This window comes from Lycium barbarum, chromosome 10 (assembly GCF_019175385.1).
Source record: "Lycium barbarum isolate Lr01 chromosome 10, ASM1917538v2, whole genome shotgun sequence".
Taxonomy (NCBI): Eukaryota; Viridiplantae; Streptophyta; class Magnoliopsida; order Solanales; family Solanaceae; genus Lycium; species Lycium barbarum.
In genome coordinates, this window is record NC_083346.1 from 948,110 (window position 1) to 965,693 (window position 17,584).

The following is a 17,584-nucleotide window of genomic DNA, read 5'->3' on the forward strand; positions in this document are numbered from 1 at the left end:
CGGGATTCGGAGCTCGGATTTTGATCAAAATGGCTTCCTTAGCCTAGGATCTCTCTCTCTCTCTCTCTCTCTAATGTTTTTGGAGGATATTAGCTGAAAATGATCAGCCCTCAAGTGAATTTGCCATATATATTAACTTTAATGGGCCTCATGGGCCGAAACATTAGTGTTTGGGTCGGGTCCAAACTTGCTGCCCTGCCAGCCCAAATTGCATCGTCCATATTTCCTTATCCAAATATCATTTTGACGAGCGGTTTGTTGCGTTGGATACTAGACTCGATGAAATTCATTTTAGGCTTTTGAAACACCTTAAAACTCCTCATATACTAGGAGATATGCCCCCAACAATATGGGCTAAAAATCTGGTCCGAGATTTTACTGAAGTTGTTCTGATTCATTTTGTTTAGATTCGTTTATCTTCTAATCCTCTTCCAACTCTCATGTAACCTCTTATACATACATATACATACCCATATACATACATAACAATCCATACACGTCTCGAAGGGTCCGGAGAATCACCATAACCTTAAACGTAACTGGAGAACTTACGAAGCTTCGACGAAACTCCAATCGCAAAAATATATTCATATCTTTTATCCATCTTCTATATCATTACTAATAATCTCAAATACTTTAAAAGGGCACTCACATTAACTCATATACGCTCATAACGCGATTTCAAATCCTTTAGGTTACGATGTCACCTCGGGATACTTAAGGCAACCATATATATAACGATATTCTTACTAACTCGATTAACTTTCCTTGAACTTTCTTAACTCATTCTTTCTTGTCTTAATTAAAATAGCACAGACTCTTACGGGGTGTAACACGCAGTGTGCAAAGAGCCACCTTTCTGGGATGCACGGGCAGCCTTTACCTGCTCAGACTTGGCGATAAACTCAGGAGTTTGCCAATATGCCTTAAGTTTCTCCCACTGTTCAACGTTTAGCCATTGGGGCATCGTCATATACCTTCTAGCCCTCGAAAACCAATCAGACAACCTTGCACTCCCCTTCTTCTCAAAGTTTGCAGCAATCCTATCATTGTCCATTGGATCCCATGTACAATACATCTGCAAATCAAATAGCTAATGTTAGATGATTTATATAAAAGTAAATTCAAGTTATAAAATATGTATAATAAGATGCATACGTTAAACTCTCTAAACATAGCCTGTCGAGTATCATATGGGATTTCAGTCCATGAAGTATAAAAATGATTGCCATAAAGCCTCCGAACAACATCCAGTATGACTTTTGTAGTGTCGTGATCTGGATAGAACCTGCAGTTAAAAAAAATAATGCATATTAGATTAAGATGAAAAAAAACGTTAGGAAAACTTAATAAAAGACAATCTTACCCAACTCCCTCAGGCACGATGAAAATCCGACCTATCGCATCTCTATCTCCCGGCTGTAAACCATGATGTATCGGTCCCTGTATAGGAGCCGGTGCAGGTGCAGGTGCAGGAGCAGGTGCAGGAGGACGACGATGGGTCTGAGACTGGTTGGATGGCAGTGACTCAGGCTCAGAGCTGCTATCTCTAAGGCACAAATTAGATACACTTGGAGGTGTACCATTTGGAGAAGGATAAAGAGAAGGAGAAGAAGACAAAGTGGCCGATGTGCTAGGAGATCTGCCACGTGGTGGGCAATACATAGGTGTAGGTATAGAAGTAGGATAGGTAAATGATGCCGGCTGAGGTGGTGCCGGCTGAAAGACCCACTGACCAGACTGGCCCTGCATAGAAGAGCCAGGCATAAAAAAAGAAGGCGGAGTAGACTGCATATGTGGAGCGGACGGAATGAACTGACTACTAGTAGCTGTAGGATCTATAGGTCTTTTATCTTTTCTCTTACTAGTACCTCCAGCTCTACCTCTATCTCTACCTCTACCTCTACCTTGATCACTACCACCTGATGACATCTGCATACATAAAATTAATAACTCAATAATGATATATTGATCATAGGTAAAAATTTAACAAGTATAGAATTGTGTTATTATCAAGTATAGAATAAACTAACATGCAACTAGTTATCCTCCCACTCATTCTCGCTTGTTTCATTTTCATCAGATGATTCTTCCTCATCGCTTGTTTCAGGTCCATCAGTCGATTCTTCCTCAACATTTTCTATGATAGTTACATCATCTTCATCAACTTCTTCCAATATGTGTTGAGGATGTTCCAAACTATTTTCTAACTCTGTGTCAACCGTTTGATGAACAACTGTTACATCATTTTGATACGCCACATCTAATGCATTATCGACCTCAATCCTCCCCACAGGCTTAGTCTTTATAACCACCCACCAATCAGCCTTATCCCTACGCAAAGGATATGGAGCATAATAGACCTGCTTAGCATTTTGTGCAATTATAAAGGGGTCATAGCGATTGTATTGTCTTGTGTGTTTGACTTCAATTATGTTATGTTGACGATTCACCCTTGTACCTCTTTGGCTTGGATCAAACCACTTGCACCGAAATAATGTTATCTTCTTCTTAGGGTAACCTGGATACTTAAGTTGTATGATCTCCTGCAGCACACCGTAATAATCAACAGTTACACCGCTACCATCAGCATCGCCTTTAATGCACACTCCACTATTATTCGTCTTCTTATATTGAGAAACTTCTTCGGTTTGAAACTTGTAGCCATTAACAATGTACTTTTTCATTGTCCTAACTTCATTGCCTGGTCCAAGAGCTATATCTTTCACAAATTGGGAATGTTCTCCTGTATGATAAACCTATATAATAAGGAGGAAAATTAAAATTCAATAACTTCTATGTAGCCTACATTTAATTAAAATTATGCAATGAATTTCCACACTTACAAAATCGTACAGCCAATGGGAAAACTTAGAATATATGGCTTCATCGCCCTCAAGTTCTACGAAGTAACTGCTCGACATATGCAAGATTTTCATTAGTTTCACCCTTATCGGTTACCCATTTAATTCAGTAACATAATTCGACACTCACCGAATATATACTTGAATTTCAGGGCAATTGAGCAAAACATGTGTCACAACTGATTGCCTCTCCATACTACTCAGGGTTCGTTTTGGAGGCTTTTTAGAACCTCGTCCTGGTTGATTAAAGATGGACATTGGTGGGTAGTTATGTTCAACCCCACCCTCATCATTACGATTGGGCCTATTTCTCATACACGACACTTGCTCTCCGAAATAATATGAACAGAAATGCGCTGTTTCCTTTGCAAGATATGCTTCACAAATAGATCCTTCAATCTTAGATCTCTGCTTAGCCAATTTTTTGCATTTGCCAATGGTCCTGCACACATTTTTAATATCAATAGGAACAGTAATTAGTTAACAAAATACTGTTAAAGAAAGAGCTAGTAAGTTTGGTTACTTACCTCTCGAAAGGATACATCCACCTAGTTTGAACCGGGCCTCCAAGGCGCGCCTCTTGTACAAGATGAATGGGAAGATGTTCCATCACATCAAAAAATCCACATGGAAAGATCTTCTCGAGCTTAGTTGTAATGACTGGAATATTCTGTTCCATTCTTTGAAGGTTTTCTACCGTCAAAGTGTTAGAACATAAATCCTTGAAGAACAAACTTATCTCTGTGATTGGTTTCCATATTATTTCCGGTAGGCGGCTAAATGCAATAGGAATCAAAGTTTCCATGAAAACATGGCAATCATGACTTTTCATACCAATTAATTTTCCTTCATTCATATCAGCACGCTTGTCAAAATTAGACGCATACCCCTCTGGCATCCGCAAATTCTTAATCCATTGACAAATCTGTCGTTTCTCCTCCAAAGTGAATGAAAAACTAGCCTTGGGTTTGAACACTTTATTATTCGCTAACTCTTGCAAGTTCAATTCAGGGCGCCTACAATATTCCTTTAGGTCCAATCTAGCTTTTGGGTTATCTTTTGTCTTGCCTTTAACATCCATGACAGTGTTGAACAAATTATCAAAGTAATTTTTTTCAATATGCATCACATCAAGATTATGCCGTAGAAGATTATCCTTCCAATACGGTAACTCCCAAAATATGCTCTGTTTAGTCCAATTATGTTCAACACCATAACCAGGTAGTCTATAAGGGGCAACTTCTGTGACCTTAGGCAAGTGACAAACCCTCCCCCAAATTTCTTCTCCTGACAATGTTCGAGGTGGGGGATCATTTTCAATTTTATTCTTTCTAAATGCTTGTTTCATTTTCCTGAATTGGTGATCCATAGGCAAGAATTGACGATGACAATCAAACCATGAATTTTTGTGGCCATGTTTTAAAGTGAAAGCTTTACTATTTTCCATGCAATGAGGACAAGCAAGCTTTCCAGCAGTCATCCAACCAGACAACATCCCATACGCAGGAAAATCGTTAACAGTCCACATCAAAGAAGCACGCATATTGAAATTGCTCTTAGTTGATATATCATATGTCACTACACCTTCACACCACAATTGTTTTAGCTCATCAATCAAAGGCTGTAGATAGACATCAATCAAAACTTTTGGATTACGACGACCAGGGATAACACAATTTAGGAATATATAGGGACTTGTCATACACATCTCAGGCGGTAGATTATATGGAGTAAGAAATACAGGCCAACAAGAATAGGGTGCAGCCGAAACAGAGTATGGTGTGAAACCATCCGCACACAAACCCAAACGAATGTTTCTTGATTCACTAGCAAAATCAGGATAAGTTCTATCAAAATGTTTCCACGCTTCTCCATCCGATGGATGACACATAACACCAGGTGGCCTTCTATTTTCGCACTGCCATCTCATGTGAGGAGCAGAACTCGGCGATGCAAACAACCTCTTTAACCTAGGTATAATAGGTAAATAATGCATCGCCTTAATTGGAACCGTCTTCCCACTTGGTGTCCGCTTATAACACGCATGTCCACATATTTTACATTCATTTAAATCAACATCTTGCTTATAGAACAACATACAACCGTTTGGACAACAATGAATTCTATCATACGACAATCCTAATTTGGAAACCAATCTCTTTGCTTCATAGTAACTCTTAGGTATGTCGAATTCCAGACTAACTAGTTCCCCTACAAGCTTAATCATTGAATCCATAGCAGCTTCAGCAACAGTCCAATCTGATTTGATGTTAATCATTCTAACTGCAATAGACAACTTAGAATGCTGACTCCCTACCCAAAGTGGATGACTAGCCTCTTCTAATTCTTGATAGAAGCGCATTGCTTCTTCATTAGGAGGTTCCTCAAAATTTTGCTCAGGTTCAAACCCAGACTGTACGCCAAAAGCATCATTAACCATATCATTAACTCTATCATATTGGACGTGACTATATTCCTGCGACACACTACTTTCACCGACAACCATATTGTAAAATATACCATTGACCCCATCAGTCTCTCCATGATCAGTCCAAACATAATATTTCTGCTTAAACCCACGACTATATAAATGAACCCTAACCGCTTCCGGTTTCAAATACTTCATACACCGGCAATGAGAACAAGGACACCTAATTATCCCTTCATTTTGAAAAGGGTAAAGTGTCATTGCATGTTTGATAAACCCATCAACACCTTCAACAAATTCATCATGTACACCCACACGATTACTATTATTCATATTATACATCCACATACGATCCATCTACAAAAATATACCCACAAATTATTGAGGTTATAGAAATATATTATAACTTAAGAATTCTGACTTAAAATATAACTTAAGAAAACACAATCTCAATCATTTCTAACTTTGGATTCTCAATAACAATTCTAACTTTAATAATTTATAAATTCTAACTTTAATATAATTTTGAAAAGCACAATTCCAACTAATTCTAACTTTGAATTCTCAATAACAATTCTAACTTTAATAACTTATGGATTCTAACTTTAATTCTAAAAATTGAAAAGTAAATCTAGTCAAATAAAATCTACATTTTAGTTTTGAGGTTATAGAAATATTATAACTTATTAATTCTAACATAACTTAATAATTCTAACTTAATTTGAAAAGCACAATTCCAACCAATTCTAAAAATTGAAAAGTAAATCTAGAGAAATAAAATCTACATTTTAGTATTGAGGTTATAGAAATACTATAACTTAACAATTCTAACTTTGAAAAGCACAATCTCAATCCATTCTAATTTAGAATGATCAATAACAATTCTAATAACTTATGGGTTTCTAACAAAAAGCACAATCCAACAACAAAAAAAAAAAAAACTAGTCAAATAATTAAAGTATATATTTTTGCACATATTCAACATCAACAATATTACAGAGAATGATAACTAAGCTAACACAAATACATTGACAAAGAATATGAAATATAGCACAATCTCAACCCAAAAAAAAAATGACAAGTAAATTAAACTAGGCAAATAAAGTTTACTTTTTTTTTTTCCACAAATTCAACATTAATAACATTGCAAATGATGTTTAACAAAGCTAAATAGATGAGCATTAGGCCTAAAATCTACAAATAAAACTAAGATTAAAAGAATTTTAAATGCCCTAATTTAAGAGAAACTAACCTTCAAAATGGGTTTGGGGTAGGGGGGAAGGAGTTGCGCAGGCAGCGGCGTTGGGCGGCGGCGAAATGGGAGGCGGCGTCGGGCGGAGGGGAGGGGGGCGGCGGCTAGGGTTTGGGGAGGGTGGGTTTAATTTTGAAGAGGGATAGCTGAAATGGGAAAGAATCCCGTTACTGCCAATATATAGGAAAAACCGACGGACAAAACCGACTCTGTCCGTCGGTTTTTTCCGCACATTTGACCGGATTTTGACCCCAAAAATTAAAAAAAAAAAACGAAACCGACACTGTCCGTCGGTTTCTTCAAAAAAAATGTTTATTATTTTTTTAAAAAACAAAATGAATTGTATATTATTTATAATATTTTTTAAAATAAAACCGACGTACGACGTCGGTTTTATATTAATTTTTTTTTTAATTAAACCGACGTGGGACGTCGGTTTATTTTGGCGGAATTATATTTTCAAAATTCTGCCAAAAAAATCGATGTTGTCCGTCGGTTTTCTGATTAAAATAATTTAAAATAATTAAAAATACAAAAAACCGACTCTGTGAGTCGGTTTTTCGTCGGTTTTTTTAAACGACCCAGTGCGTCGGTTTTTGATCCGTCGATTTTTAGCAGTTTTTTAGTAGTGCGTGCAGAAGATGAAAGTTGCGAAAATGAGAATGCTGCAGTAAATGTCTGGGCACACTAAGAGAGATAGGATCAGGAATGAGGACATCCGGGATAAGGTGGGAATGGCATCAGTGGAAGACAAGATGCGGGAAGCGAGACTGAGATGGTTTGGGCATATGAAGAGGAGAGACATAGATGCCCTAGCGCAGAGATGTGAGAGGTTAGCTGTGGACGGTTTTAGGAGAGGTAGAGGTAGGCAAAAGAAATATTGAGGAGAGGTAATTAGACAGGATGTGGCGCAGTTTTTGATTACCGGGGACATGAACTTAGATAGGAGGTTGTGGAGGACTCAGATTAGGATAGAAGGCTAGTAGGTAGTCTCGATTTTCTTTCGCACTAGGAGTCGTAATTTTGCTCTACTGTTTATTGCCATTTGATTCCTTCTTTTATGTGTTGGGTCTTGTCTTTCAATGTTGTTTTATCATGACTTCTTTGCTCTTGTTATTTCTCATTTCACATTGCTTTGATTTGCTTGTCTGTATCTGACTCTTTTCCCTTGTTTTCCCTTGAGTCGAGGGTCTTTCAGAAACAGCCTCCCTACCTTCCAAGGTGAGGGTAAGGTCTACGTACACTTAACCCTCCCCAGACCCCCACACTGTGGGATTCAACTGGGTATGTTGTTGTTATTGTTGTCTCGTCTTCTTTCTCTTTAGATGGCAAAACTCATACTAGGATAATCTTGGGCATTACCGAGAACGTCATAAACTTCACCTTTGGCAACAACTTTAATTTTAATTGAACTGCGTCCTTTTGGAATTCCTTAAATTAGTCTGCGATGCCATAACGGGTGATCCTTTATTATTTTGAGGGATCATTGGAAACCTGGTGAGATTACTAAGTGTAATTAGGAGGGGCGAGAAATCCATTCTTAACCGATATTTGGAGAACTGAAGCATTTACTAATTATAACGCCTCATTTTTCAATTAAAATAATCACGTAACACATATCTTTGGCGTCTTGTCTTACTCTCAATTGCCTTAAAGTGCTAATTTCCCTCCTAGTACAGAAGTACCTGCGGGGAGCGTATCTTTCTTATACTATACTTATCGTAGCCATTATAGCAGGTAGGCATTTAATTATCTGCCTCCTTCCTAAACCTTTCCTTTAATTTGTTTTAATCACGAATACTTCATAATGTCACTGCTCACTCTCCACTCATCCTTCAACTTGCTATCCTTATCATCTTGCTCTTAGTTATCGCATCATCCTCTTTATCGACTCATTATCCTATTCTTTCCTTACTCATCATTCCCCCTGTGTTAATTACAACGACCTCCTCTTCATATAATCATTCCCTTAGCTTATCCTCAATCCCTATAACATTTTTCCTTATTCATTACGTTATGTCGTTATTATGAGCCCATAGGATTTGGTCTATCAAACATATAAACTTTAGTCGACCACAATGAATCTATCTCTGATCTGCTAACCTGTACTCATACTATATGTATATATGCATACCAATTTCGCCTTGTATCTTAACAAAATATAGAGGTCAATCTATAACATCTCAAAAGCTCAACCACTGCCTCACTTTGACGGTGTACATCGATGGACCGTCGTTATTCAACGGTATCGTCCTGTTGCACTGTCGTTGTGCAGCCTTGGTCAGAGGCCAAGTTAGCTCGACGGTGGTGATTCGATGGGACGTCGTTCTGCTCGACGGTCCGTCCTTCTACCCATCGAGTTGCACACCCCTGCAACCTCAGATCATTCCGATTCATTTAACCTCTAACCCTTTTGTAACTTAATAATCATGAGCTCATACCTTGGTACACATGAAATAACATACTCAACACCTTGAAATCTCGGAGATAAATCTTAGTACTCGAGACCAATGCGACTTATATATATATAGATCAGAAAACTGCCTTTGAAACAACTTGCCTTCTTTGACCTTTCTTAAATATTTGGGTCCTCCTTTAATTTCTACTCTTAGGGAACATGTCAATTATTTCTAGTACTTCCATATCTGCTTCCTCACTAACATATAGTGCTATCTTACTGTTTATCCCTTCTCACATAGGGTCATTGCTAACTTTTCTTCGAATCACTCATTACTAAACTTCTTTGGTCTATCACAACATCTTACCTTTGCAGCACACACATATACTCAAATAACTTAAATTTTGGAGAAAGTTTGGCAGAGTTTCATTTTTAATTCTTACTATCCCAAACCTGCACACAACCCATAAAATACATCCAATGTCTCACAGGGCTACCCATAAAAATACATATGATACACAACTCAGCAACACAGGGCTATTGGTATGAAAAGGATATAAGACTAACGCTCGCTTCATATGCCATAATTGGGCATCCTTTTTGCAAAACATCAAATTTACTTTCTAAACCCTTCGTTAATCAATCCTCTTAAGCAAAAATTGCATATACTTATAAAACGTTCTTTCTGCATACGTTCCTTTACTCCTTTTCTTAGTTAATCAATCAATTATGCATTTCGTTATCACTATTAACACAATGTTATAGGGAACCCTTACCTTGATCCTAGTCTGGAGCTTTGATCTAGCATAAATCGATCTAACGATAAATGAGGAGGTTCTCCCTTCTGTTTCCCATCCATAGGTTGCTCAACAACGCTTAAATTCTTCATAAACGTACCATTTATACTAATCCTGTTAGCTTGACCATCGTTATTATTAGATCCCTGTTTTGCGAATACCATTAAACCTTGGCTACTTAGTTCTCCCGTCTGTAACCTCTTCAGCCTCACAAAAGGACCTGCTTCATTAAATAACCTATCATAACATGAGACCTGAAGATTGGCTCCCATTATCTGTTGGTTCCTCACCTGTTCTACTGATTCTTCTTGAATTTCTGACATATCAGTCTCCATAGAAGATATATCCTTAGATGGGTCGGTCTCATAAGAAGAACTTATCTCTGGAGCCCCCGAACCACTCATCTCTTTTCCTGTAGAAATCATCTCTCATCCGAAAAACAATTAGAGTTAGAGTTAGGAAATTCATATCCTACGACTTGGCTCTACAGCACGATCTAGAATGAGAAAGAAAGAAAACTATCCTAAATGCCCTGCAGCTTCCTGTTTATAAGTGTGGCACACTTCACACCCATAAACAAGACTCTATTGGACACGACTGGTAGACAAACCGTAGGACGAACTACTCTGATACCACTTCTGTCACGACCCAACCAAAGGCCCATGACGGGCACTCGAAGCTAACCTATCGAGCACCACAATACGTACATGCATCTCATATCCATACCTGAGTGGGCCATAATACTAACTATTACATGACATAACTGTAAGGGACGCAAGCCCAAAATATATATACATATATACATCAGCAAGCTGGTCTCAAGTACTCGAGCCAACAAGGCTACTAAACAATGATACAACATAAGAGGGACCTAGAAGGTCACCAGACATCTAACCGTACATATCTGTCTACGAGCCTCTACCGGAATCATAATATAATAAGGACGGGATAGGACCCCGCCATACCCATCTGTACATAAAACCATACCAACTGGGCTGCTACTCCGGAACAAGTAGAGTGCTGTTGTACTAACGCTGAGATGGCAACCTATGGATCTGAACCGTCTCTTTGACTACCTGTGGGCATGAACGCAACGTCCAAAAGAAAAAAGATGTCAGTACGAATAATGTACCTAGTATGTAAGGCATGAAAATAGCATATGCACAAGAATCATGAAAGGAATCTATGACATGAGAGTCAATCTGTATATCTGTCTATATCAGTATGACTGTATAGCTGAAAATATCTGTATAACTCTGTACATCTGAATGTCTCTTAAGGCGGACGTCATGCATGCTTAAATTTTAAAAACATCTTATACATACATATATATAGTATACTTTCTGGCCATATAGGCGCGGTGTTAGCATCATCTCATCATGTATACTGCCCAGCCATATAGGCATGGTGTTATCATTATCACATCATCATCCTGCGTCCGGGACGATATCATAACCTACCTACTGCAGTGATGTGCGCATCTACGCGCCTGCCCGACCGACCATAGCACGGCATGGTGTGATAAAATATATACATATATATAAAGCATGCACAAGATCCCAAATAAAAGCTACAACTCTATCGGAGTGACATAAGGTCGGTAACCTCTGATGTATCATTATGGAATCATCATCATCACTATATCTCACCTTAAAGGAACAACTATCAGAAGGTGAGATCAACAACAATGAATAAAATCAATAATCATGAAACAAGATCAATAATCTCATAATGACATCAAAACCATAAGATTTGGAATCTCTAGAAATGGGATCATTCTCATCATAGAAAACATTTATCTTTCATATCATAAAAACCTTGAGTATCATGAATTGCTGGCATTTTCAGGAGTAAGGGTATTGTGGATATCATGTATAATTTCACAAAAACAGAATCATGCTTTTGGAAAGAAAGGGACAGCCTTAACGTACCTCGTTGTCTCCTTATTACTCAACGCCTATCTTTCTGAGTTCACTAATCCACATTCAAGACCGTTTACCACATAATTAGGTTAATGGCAAACTCATAATCCAAGTTTAAACTAGTTCTTAAGTTAACGGAATTCGGGCAGCATTTCCCCTATAATTTCCATTCAAAACCAACTCCAAATCAAGCCCAAACATCAATACAAATAACAATAACAACAGAATCAAGAACTACAAGTAAAAGCATAAGTAAATCCATCCCAAAGCCTCCTTCAAATCAGACCCCAAGTCAACAACACCGACATGCAAATATGTAATATTTATATCACAATTTCCTTAACCTAAAACTATTAAAATCCTTCAAGAACCATTTGATACCAAAGCTTATATGGAAAACATACCTTATATAGTCCAAGACCTCAACCACAACACTTTTATTTAAGGCCACAAGACCACCAACATGATAGAAATACAAGCTACTATGATGTGCTAACTCGTCTCGAGTTTTACGGCCTTAAATCTTACTTGGATGATGGAGGGAATTCGAAAAAGGGTCGAGGGGAGTATTAGGACATTTTATGGTCTGTTAGTGTGTGAAATAATGAAGGATAGAACGAAATGGATCAATAAATAACATTCCACAAAATTCTCCACCGACTCACTGTTGATGGACTATCGATGTGCATCGACGGACCGTCGAGCTTCGACAGTTTATTATTCCCACCATCGATGTGAAAATTCAGTTCTGCCAATTGCATTGGAAAGTAGACTCGCTGAACTTATGAATGCATAGGTTATGGGTTCCGCTGCTCCTCATATTCTAGGAGATATACTTATCTAAAATTGACCCAAAATTTTTGTACAGAATTCGTCCAAATTTTCCCAAAGTTTCAACAAACTTAATTTCTTCGATTTGCTTAACATCCAACCTTCCCAATACTTACTAAGCATGATACTCAGCTCTCATGTATAAATAATGAGCATGTACAATTCCTTATGACCTTGACGACAACGTCGCCTTTTAAGTCTTCGTCAACTAACTCACGACGAATCTTTACGTATAAAAGTATGGGGTGTAACAACTAGTTGGTAAGTTGAAGTTGGGTTGATGTAGTTGAGTTAATATTTGTGTTGTATATCTTGTTGGGACTATTCTTGTTATATGTAGGTGTTGAAAGTGTTGTTGACTTATAAATATATGTTAGTAAGAGTGTTTCAAGGATTAGAAAGGAGATAGGCCTGGATAAACACCGCAAAAATATTTGTAGAATAAGCTTGTCGCTTATAAGCTAATTGGTGTGTTCCTATTGTTGATTCTCTTGTCTTCTTTGCTGTAGTTTAAGTGCAAAGGGAGCTGGTTCTATTCCGATTGTTGATGGATCGAAAATAAAGTTACGTGAGGCTGTTCCTTGACTCGTCACTACGGCACAATGTTTGTTAATTGTTACTTCTACGAACCATGAAGTCTAGAGCTTATAGTGTACTTATTCCATGTTATAAGTCTTATGAGTTTCTTAAGAAATGTTCTACGTCCAAAATCAGTTGTCACTCAAGCGTATTACTCTTAGAAGTCAAGTTTCGAATTATCATATGGAAGTAGAGTTTCCCCTTTGGTGGGATGATATTGATAGCTTGCAGATTTTGTTGTATGTTCCCTCATACATCTTACGTAGTCTTGAGTTATGAGAAGTATATCAGTCCGTGTTATGGGTTTCATAAGTGGAATAAGCGTCACATCATGTGTCTTGATATCAATACCTCGTGCAATTATTCCACTCTTATTGATGGGTTCCAGAATATTGATTCTAGACCGTTTGTTACGACCCAACCGGAGGGCGATAACGAGCACCCGGTGCTAACCCACCCGGGCACCTCTTATCGTACTTTCTCATTCACATCTACATCTAGGTGAGCCACATTGCTTATTCATAATTTCTATACATCAATAATAATACTTATATTATTGGGCAACGACACATTTATATCATCATTAACAACTATGCCCATGTCCATATACACAAGCCGACGAGGCTAACAAAATAATATACAAAATATGAGCCGATGAGGCTGCAAGACATCTAACCATACACAACTATCTACGAGCCTCTAAGAAAAGTAACCTCATATAGACGGGATAGGACCCCGCCATGCCCATATGTATGTACACAAAAGAATAATACCAACAACTGTAGCTCCGGATGAAATAGAGCTCCTCTATGCAGCCCCTGAACAAGAAATCTATGGATCAAGCCTGTGTCCCTATCCACTTGTGGGCATGACGTAGCGTCCACAAATAAAAGGACGTCAGTACGAATAATGTACTGAGTATGTAAAGCATGATCAACATCATAGTAGGAGCATAAGGAATAGCATAAGAAATAGCATAAGAGATTGCATAATATAGAAGAATCAGGAGGTAATGGAGCCATTTGTACCTCTAGTGGCCATCATCATATTTTCTTACTTGTCTCTCATAGGGACCTTACATTTCTAATGCTTACTCATGTGTGTGTGTGTATATATATATATATATATATATATATATATATATATATATATATATATATCGTACCCAACCATGGAGGTTCAGTGTTTCATATACCCGGCCATGACAAGGCTCGGTGTTATACATACCTGGCCCTACCAAGGCTCAGTGTTATCCGTACCCAACTGCAGAGGTGCGCACGTGATAAGAATCATACCCGGCCATATAAGCTCGGTGTTACATAATAGTCATACATATTTAGACACGTATACATAAGAGTCCATAAGTATCCTCAACATCATTACCATCATCGTTTCGTTACATCTATCCTTAGAGGATCAACTATCATATTAGGGAGCTAATAGAATCGTGAAAGTATCAAGGATCATGAACTTTAGTAACTTTAGAGAGAGAGACATTTGGAAGACATTATGGAACTCATGAGAGGGCATATAGCAAAGGAATCATGCCTTAATGAAAGAAGGGTTAGCCTTACATTCCTCTTTGTCTTTTTAACTACTTAACGTTCACCGTCGAAGCTTGAACAATCTACATTTAGAAGGATTCATACCATGGTTAAGCCTTAATGATACTCTTAAATTCAAACTAGAACAATTCATGATCTAATGAAAATTGGGTAGCATTTCCCCTATTTTGTCAACTCCCACCGTATTACAAAACAACTCCCAACAACCACAATAACATCCACAATATCATAATCAAGTAATCACATTCCATTGAGTCTTCCAAATTCATCCTTATGTTCAACTTATACTAACAACTTCACACCCACCTTAGCACATTTTCATACAATGATTCCTTATCACTATTACTACTTTCCATAACAATATCATACCCATATCATACTAAGAATCATGACTCAAGTTAGCTTACTAGTCAAAAACATCACAAAAGTTACATTTAGCCCTTATTTTCTACTTTCTTCCTCTACCCAAGTTGTTCAATAACCAAGCAATCATGATATCATCAAATAAACATGAAAACTAACCTTTTATCTCATGGGAATGAGCTTTGGAGCAGCTATCAACTTAGGTGAAAACCCTAGCTTCAATACCCAAGAATCCCTTGTAGTCTACTAACTCTAGAAAGCCTTCTAACACATGAACACTTTGAATCTTGCCTCTTGATCTTTGTTTTCTCTTGGGTTGGAGTGGAATATGCTTGGATAAGGGTTTGGAGCTCTCAAGACTTGTGAAATTATGAAAATGAAATAAAAGAACAAGGGCCATCTGTTTATACAAAAAAAAAAAAAAACTGCCCGATGGACTTATACGGACCACTTATACGGTCCGTGTAATATTATACGGTCCGTATAAGTGAACTGTATAACACCACCATGGAAATACGCCTTTCTGTAAAGACCATGTTATACGGACCCTCCTTATACGGACCGTATAAGTGGTCGTATAACTCACTGTTATACGAAACTTTCTCTCGTTGATTCGTTTGACTTCCAATACTCGTGGAACCTTCTTGGCACTTGCATAATACTTCATAGACATAAAATAGGCCCTATAGCAGCCCCTCAAGACATTACCAAAATAATATTAGCTCGATTATAGTGAAAAGCTTTCCAAACACGACTTATATTTCACTTCCTTCAACAAACTAAACTTCACATATTCATAAAACTTTGAGATCTTATGGTGCACCCTCTAAGCTATCTAATACTTCCATTAATCTCACAAGGATTCCATAATCACCTTGAGCTCACATTAGCCTATTCTAGGCAACAAATCGAGAATTTTCGAGGTGTAACATTCTTCCCCCTTTAGGAACATTCGTCCTCGAATGTTAGGTCCTTGGGGATTCTATAAATATTTCGCCAGAGTTTTTCCTATAATATGGCACTACCATCCTGTAACAACAATCCAAAATACATCGCCTCATAGGTCTACAACAACAAGATCAATAACCATGGCCACACACGACCAGGAAAGCATCAAGGAAAGCACTACATACCTGAGGATAATGACGTCTCTGCCGGAGTCTCTTCTGGGGGTGAAAATAAATGAGGGTATCTAAACTTCATGTCTTCTTCTGCTTCCCAAGTCATTTTCTCTCTATTATTATTTCTCCATAAAACTTTAACTAAAGCTACCTCTTTGGTTCTGAGCTTGCGTACTTTCCTATCTAGAATGGCAATGGGGACTTCTTAATGAGACAATTGTTTGGTAATCTGGACATCATCTATTGGTACAATTCTGGTAGGATCTCCAATGTACTTACGAAGCATCGATATATGGAAAATTGGGTGAACTAACTCCACGTCCGGAGGTAGATCTAATTCGTAAGCCACATGGCCTACCTTGCGTAAAATCTCATAAGGTCCGATGTCCCGAGGGCTAAGCTTGCCCTTCTAGCCAAATATCATGACGCCCTTCATTGGCGACACCTTCAAAAATACCAAATCTTTCATTTGAAACTCTAAATCCCTTCGACGATTATCTGCATAGGATTTTTTACGGCTTTGAGTTGTTAATAATTGACCCTGTATAAGCTTAACTTTCTCTATAGCTTGTTGGACCAAGTCTGGTCCTATGAAATTAGTCTCTCCTACTTTGAACCACCCAATTGGAGATCTACACTTTCGCCCATATAAAGCCTCATACGGAGCTATTTGAATGCTAGAATGATAATTGTTATTATACGCAAATTCAATAAGTGGTAAGTGATCATCCCAACTAACTCCAAAATCCAATATACATGCCCGTAGCATATCCTCAAGGGTTTGAATGGTACGTTCAGCTTGCCTATCCGTCTGTGGGTGAAAGGCAGTGCTAAGACTCACCTGGGTCCCTAAACCTTCTTGGAAAGTTTTCCAGAAATCGGCTGTAAATTGAGCCCCTCTATCGGAGATAATAGATACTGGAACACCGTGAAGTCGTACTATTTCTTTAACATAAAGCTTTGCATAATCTTCTGCTACATATGTAGTTCTGACCGGTAAGAAATGAACTGATAGACTTCCATGGTTTTGCCTATTTGCTGTTCAAACATTTTATTTACGAGTCTCGAATAAGTGGCTTCAACATTCTTTAAACCGAAAGGCATTACGTTATAGTAGTACTTACCAAAATTAGTTATGAAGAAATTTGTTTCTTGATCCTCTGGGTGCATCCTTATCTGGTTATACCCGAAGTTAGCATCGAGAAAACTCATTACCTCATGACCGGTCGTGGATGATCGATGTTCGAAAGCGGAAATGAATCTTGCGGACATGCTTTATTCAGATATGTAAAATCTATGCTCATCCTAAATTTATTGCCCTTTTTTGGCACTACAGCTACGTTTGCGAGCTAGTCCGGATATTTGACTTCTCGTATGGATCCGCTATTGAACAAACAAGTTACCTCTTACTTGATAAACCTATTTCGGACTTCAGCTATGGGCTACTTCTTCTAGCGTATCGGT